Genomic DNA, 7,604 nt, shown 5'->3' on the forward strand with positions numbered 1-7,604 from the left:
AACGTTGCTCAAGCTACCAATCCCTGTGGGATTCGACCTCACTCTACAGTGAGTTTTTACTTGACAACAATCTGGGGCACTTGCCGGAACGAAAATTGTTGAGAGACAGTTTTCGGGTGAATTAGCCACCAACAAGCTCTAAGCACAAAGGTACTGAGAACAAAGTACTTAAAGGATGGTGGGACAAGAAAATCGCTACTGAAGGCCTCTCACCTGGCATGAGAGTTGTCTTCACCAAGAAGCCAGCCTTACCACATACAGTGAGTTGTATCCTGTCTCTATAGTATGTGGAGCTCATTCATGAGAGAACAGGAAGAAAGTTCACTGTAAGGGGCAAAATTCTTAGCCCATACTCACCTCCGTAAGGAGCTAACCGTCAAGTTAATGACATTAAAGAAGTGATTATTGGGAGGCAACCCAACCTTAATTACTTATTTATTTCCTTTTTATTTTATTTTTCTTTTTGGTTCATAATCATATGCAGTAGTCATAACAGAGACAGAATTTCACAGCAGTAAAAATAGAACACTCTGGATGGAGTGTTATTAAAGTTAAACGTCAGCCAGGGTATCCCTGCTACGCTTTCAATGCCTCTCATGGGCAGTATTGCTGGTGTTGAACGCCAGCCAGGAAGAAAGCTCTGGGCGTTCAAATGCCAGTGCAGAGAAGCAGGGAATCTAGATTCCCTAACCTCTTAGGACCAGTGGATCCCATAACATCTTCACCTACCCCACTTATTCCTTCTTACTTTCCCTATAAACCCTAGCCCAATCACATCCATATCACTTTCCCAAATCCATCATAACTCCCACCAACCCCCACCCAATTCAAAATCAAATTTCTCACCCAAAACCCCACCCAAGACCGAACCCTAACCTACCCCCATTCTATAAATACCCTTCTTCATACCCCTTCATACACCCCATAAGGCTGAGCCCTCTCTCTCCCTCTATCTTCTTCTATTTTCTTCTTCTTCTATTCTATTTTTCTCTTTTCTTTATTTTTGCTTGAGGACGAGCAAAATTTTAAGTTTGGTGTTGGAAAAGCATAGCTTTTTTTCTTTCCATTACCATTCATGGCACCCAAGGTAGGAGAACCCTCTAGAAAGAGGAAAGGAAAGGCAATAGCCACCGCCTTTGAATCTTGGGAGATAGAGAGATTCATCACTAAAGCCCACCAAGACCACTTCTATGAAGTAGTGGCAGAGAAGAAAGTGATCCCTGAGGTCCCTTTCAAGCACAAGAAGAATGAGTGACTGAAAATCTGAAGAGAGATCCAGAGAAGAGGTTGGGAAGTCCTAACCAATCCCATTCAGGATGTCAGAATTCTCCTAGTGCAAGAGTTCTATGCTAATGCATGGGTTACTAAAAACCATAACACTAGTGTGAACCCAAATCCAATGAATTAGATCACCATGGTCCGAGGGAGAATCTTAGATTTCAGCCCGAAAAGTGTGAGGTTGGAATTCAAATTGCCTCTAATGCAAGGAGATCCTCATCCTTACACTAGGAGAGTCAACTTTGATAAAAAATTGGATCAAGTACTCTCAGATATCAGTGTGGAAGGAGCATAGTGGAAAAGGGGTTCCCAAGGCAAGCCCATTCAACTAAGAAGGCTTGACCTAAAGCCCATAGCTAGAGAATGGTTGGAATTCATCCAATGTTCCATCTTTCCCACTAGCAATAGGTCATAAGTAACTGTTGACAGTGCCATCATGATCCATTGCATCATGATTGGAAGCGAGGTGGAAGTACATGAGGTGATTCCTCAAGTATTGTACAAGGTAGCTGATCCATTGCATTCCCACATCTCATCTGTCATCTATGCAATTGAGCTGAAATTGTCAAAAATGGAGATATCTCCATTGGGGAGGTGATGATTGCATATCATGTTATGTTTTTCTATGCTTTTTCATATCAAAAATTAGTTTATAATGCCCGATTATTGAGTATTTGTTGTGCTTAAGTTGAATATTACTTTGATTGCATGAATTAATGAATTTTGTAGAAAATAATAGAAAAGGAAGCAATAAAAGCAGTAATAGAGGAAGCACACTCCCATGGTGGCAAAAGAGTTGGAAACAAACTCAAAGAGGAGCAAAGAGGATTTGCAACCTTGACCTCTTCACTCTCCAAAAAGAATAACTCGAGTTACAAAGCTCCAAATGAGGTGATCTTAGTGCCATTAGAAAGTAGACTTCCAGAGCTTTTCAACCATATATAACACTTTATAGTGACACTAGATTTGAGGGGACAAATTGCTAGTCGTTTAGCTTCATAATTTCAGCGTAAAACAAGTCCCTGCACTTCGCCAGACTGACCTCTTCACCTTCAAAAGATCATAACTTGGGCTAGAAAAGTCCAAATAATAGCTTTTAGCAGCGTTGGAAAGCTAAGATCCAGGTAGCTGAGGCTTAGCTCAGATGGTAAATCATGTGCCTCTTAATACGCTGCATCCGGGTTCGAACCTTGGTGTATGCACCAAGTTGAAAAGAAACCCTTTAGTGTTGTGTGTGTGGGTGTGTAGTGTGAGTGTGTAGTGATACCTATGATTGTGGGTTGTCCAATCCATCCGACCAAAAAAAAAATGAAAGCTGAGATCTAGGACTTTCCAATGATATATAATAGTCTATAGTGGGCATTTATTTTGAATTTGTAATTTAGGTAGATTATAAATAGGACCTTAGATTCATCATTCTACACACACCATGGAGGGGTGAACGTGACTCCACTCCCTTTTAACTTGAATTCTCTTCTCTTCTTCCATTTTCTTTCATACACACTTTTGTAAATATTTTTCTATGAGTTTCTAATTTCTAACATTTGGGAAAGAGAGCTCTATTGCAATTTAATGGGTTGATTTATTTTCATTCTTCATCTTCAATTCTTCTTTCATTGCTTCTTTAGAGAGGGTCTTTGTGCTTCAAAGATCTAATTACTATCGAGAGAGGGATTAGATCTATTTGAATTATATGATGAACTTGAGAAAGGAGTTATAGAATTTAGTTTGAGGCTCTTCTCTCATAACTCTCTTGATTGATAATTCTTAGCTTGATATGTGAGATGTAATCACTTTGAATTGAAATCTTGAGGGTTATGTGGCTCTAAATTAGAGACCATTCTTTATCTTTTCTCATGAGCAATTAGATCAAGAGATTGGCAATTGATCAAGTTAAGAGAAATCAAATCACCAAGAGATTGGGGTTTGAATACTTATGGTTTGCCAAGAGATCAATGATTGCATGACTGAATTGGAAATGAGAATTGTTGATCTTGAGAATGCAATATCTCTTGATCCCAATGTTAATTTCATTCTTAATTCTTGTTATTTACTTCTTGTCTTTAATTCTTGTCATTTAATTGTTCTCTTTAAATTCTTGTCATTTACTTATGCACGTTTATGGCTTTATTTACTTTTGCACATTTATGCCTTCCAAGTGTTTGTAGAAATGCTTCACTTGGTTTTACTTTCTAGTCATTTGCTTTCTTGCACTTTACTTTCTTGTACTTACCATTCCTTGCAATTTACATTCTTGCACTTTAATTTTCAGCACTTTAATTTCTTGTCATTTACTTTCCTTGTACTTTATTAGTTTTTTTAATTTCATGTCATTTACATTTCTTGCTTGATTATCACCCAATTGTGTTTGTCTAACTAGAATAATCAATTAACTATTGATTGCTTAATCTTTTAATCCTCGTGCGATCGACCTTACTCTTGTGAGTTTTATTACTTGATACGACCTGGTATACTTACCGTTAATTACGTGTAATTAATTTTTTTACGTATCAAGTTTTTGGCGCCATTGCCGAGCATTAATTGTGATTAGAAAACTATCGATTGATTGATTATTTAGATTAGGCAATTTTTTTCTTTTCATTTTTTTTTGTCATTTACTTTGTCTTTTTTATATTTCTCTTTTGTTATTGCTAGTAAGGTGTTTGTGTTATTGCCTCACTAAGAATTCTTTAGTTGTGATACAAGGAATTTCAATTTCTCTTGGTGGTTGTGTTTGATACAACATTTTTCAATTAAAATGGAGTTTACCTCACATGTTGATCAGTCATATTTCATGGGATATTGCCCACCACCACAAAATGATTCATGTCATTATCCTCATGGTGGATAGGAATATCAACAAGAAATGATGGATCATGAGCAATCAACCCAAATGGGATATGCCCCAAGGTCACACAATGATCAAGCAAGTTACATGGGGTATTTTCCACCACCACAAAATGATTCAAGTTACTATACTAATTGTGGTTGGGGATATCAAGAGCAAGGAATGATGGAGTTTGAGCAATCAAACCAAATGGGATACTTCCCAAGAACATAAAATAATTCATACTCCTATGAATGGGATAACTATCCAAATTGTGATTGGGAAGGCCAAAATCAAAGAGAATGCAATGTTTCCTGTCCCATCCATCAAGAGCCATCATCCCTAGATGCATTTAAGCAAAATTGTCCAACCTCACCTCCAAACTTTTCATATCAAAATTCTTCACCACATGAGTTTGCTTCAACATAAAATTCCTTCCGAAATTCATACAATTCAATTCATTAACCACAAAATTCATTTTACTATACACAAAACTCATTTTAAAATTCACAAAACTTATTCCACAACTCAAAAAATCCATATCCATCCCCTCCAAACAATTTCACCACAACCTATACACCTTCACAAACTCATCAAAAATCTTCTCTAGCACTTACACTAGAGCAACTCTCTCAAACATATGCCTCAATTGTACAACTCAATGAGTCCTTAATTATGAGAGAGAGAAGGGAGTTGGTTGAAAATATGGAAGCCTCAAGAAGGACTCAAGAAGAGAAAATGAGACAATCGGTACAATATTTTGTTGATGAACCAACCAATATCTTTCCTAGGCCAAGGGAAGAATATAATACCACAAGAGGAGTGTAGTGCTTAGCAAGAGGATTGAAGACCAATTTGTGGGAGTAAAGGAAGAATTGGAAGAACAAGGAAAAGAAGCCCCTATACCAAGAGAAATCCCGATGAAGAAGGAGGTTGTAAGGGAAGAAAACAACCAAGAAAGTTCACACTCCAATGAAGTAGAAAGTTGTATAGAGGAAGATTTAATTCAACCATCAATCCAAGAGGTTCTTGATGAAGAGGACACTCCAACCATCATACAACACCTAAGTCTTGAAATCAAGGAAGTGAAGGCAATCAATGAAAACACTCAAAGAAGGATTGCGACCAAGAAATAAAAGAGAACATCCATAAAAGAGAGAAGGTCAATAAAAAGCAATTTAAACCCCACCCCGACAAGCAAAAGGAATCAATATAATAACAACAAAAGAAGGCATGTTAGGAGGCACTCAAATCAAGGGGCATCAATCTTCTCTTCTTCTCCCTTGAAGTCATTTCTCTTAACCAATTGGAAGAAGAGGAAGAAAATTCAAGAACTAACATGTCAAGCTAATAACATTAAAAGAGCGCTTGCTGGGAGGCAACCCAACCTTTGGTATCATTTTTTTTCTTTGCTTTGTTTACTTTCAAATAATTTGGCATATGATTACTGATGAGCGGATAATTTATACGCTTTTTGGCATTATTTTTAGTATGCTTTTAGTATGTTTTAGTTAGTTTTTATTATATTTTTTTTAGTTTTTATTTAAAATTTACTTTTCTGGACTTTACTTGAGTTTATGTGTTTTTCTGTGATTTCAGGTATTTTCTGGCTGAAATTGAGGGACCTGAGCAAAAATCTGATTCAGAGGCTGAAAAGGGCTGCAGATGCTGTTGGATTCTGACCTCCCTGCACTCGAAGTGGATTTTCTGGAGCTACAGAAGCCCAATTGACTCTCTTTTAATTGCGTTAGAACTAAGACATCTAGGGCTTTCCATCAATATATAATAGTCCATACTTTGCCTGAGATTTGATGGTCCAAACAAGCGTTCCAAGTCAGCTTCAGAATTCCCGGTGTTAAACACCAGAACTGGCACAAAAATGGGAGTTAAACGCCCAAACGGGCACAAAAGCTAGCGTTTAACTCCAAGAAAAGTCTCTTCACATGGAAGCTTTAATGCTCAGCCCAAGCACACACCAGTGGGCCCGAAAGTGGATTTTTACGTCATTTACTCATTTCTGTAAACCCTAGGCTTCTAGTTCTCTATAAATAGGACCTTTTGCTATTGTATTTGGGGGGCGGGAATCTTTCAATCTTCGGATCATCTTTTGATCATGTTTTTATGATTGAACCCTCTTTGGGAGGCTGGCCATTCGGCCATGCCTAGACCTTGTTCTTATGTATTTTCAACGGTAGAGTTCCTACACACCATAGATTAAGGTGTGGAGCTCTACTGTACCTCGAGTATTAATGCAATTACTACTATTCTTCTATTCAATTCAGCTTATTCTTGTTCTAAGATATCACTTGTTCCTCAACTTGATGAATGTGATGATCCGTGACATTCATCATCATTCTCACCTATGAACGTGTGCCTGACAACCACCTCCGTTCTACCTTAGATTGAGTGGATATCTCTTGGATTCCTTAATCAGAATCTCGTTAGTGACAGACGCAAAAGAATCACTGGATTCTATTCCGACATGATCGAGAACCGACAGATGAATAGCCGTTCTATGACAGAGCTCGTTGAACATTTTCACTGAGAGGACGGGACTGTAGCCATTGACAACTGTGATGCCCAACATACAGCTTGCCATGGAAAGGAGTAAGAAGGATTGGATGAAGACAGTAGAAAAGCAGAGAGACGGAAGGGACAAAGCATCTCCATACGCTTATCTGAAATTCTCACCAATGAATTACATAAGTATATCTATCTTTATTTTATGTTTTATTCATCTTTTAATCATTAATCCTCCAAAATCATTTGAATCCACCTAACTGAGATTTACAAGATGACCATAGCTTGCTTCATACCAACAATCTCCGTGGGATCGACCCTTACTCGCGTAAGGTTTATTACTTGGATGACCCAGTGCACTTGCTGGTTAGTTGTGCAAAATTGTGATAAAGAGTTGAGATTGCAATTGAGCGTACCATGTTGATGGCACCATTGATGACCACAATTTCGTGCACCAAGTTTTTGGCGCTGTTGCCGGGGATCGTTTGAGTTTGGACAACTGACGGTTCATCTTGTTGCTTAGATTAGGTAATTTTATTTTATGTTTAAGCTTTTTACTTTTTGAAAATTTTTCAAAAATACAAAAAAATATTTCTATTTTGTTCTTCAGTGTTTTTAAGAATGGATTCTAGAGTTTCATGATGATTTGTTGAAGTATGGCTGGCTGTGAAGCCATGTCTAATCTTTTAGACCGAGGTTTCAACTTATCATCACAAGAGCTTGTTCATTTCTATCAATTTTGCTATTGTGAGCAATGATCTGCTAAAGCTTGGCTGGCCATTGGCCATGTCTAGTGTTTTGGACCGGAGCTTTCACTGAAAGCTTGGCTGGCTGTGAAGCCTTGTCTAATTCCTGGACCGGAGTCTTAGACTAGCATTGGAATGATTCTTGGAATTCCCATTAAGAATTTTGAACCCTTGTTTTTCTTTTCCACTCAATTTTCGAAAAAGCACAAAAAAATTTATAAAATCTTAAAATC

The sequence above is a fragment of the Arachis duranensis genome, chromosome 9 (genome assembly GCF_000817695.3).
Source record: "Arachis duranensis cultivar V14167 chromosome 9, aradu.V14167.gnm2.J7QH, whole genome shotgun sequence".
Taxonomy (NCBI): Eukaryota; Viridiplantae; Streptophyta; class Magnoliopsida; order Fabales; family Fabaceae; genus Arachis; species Arachis duranensis.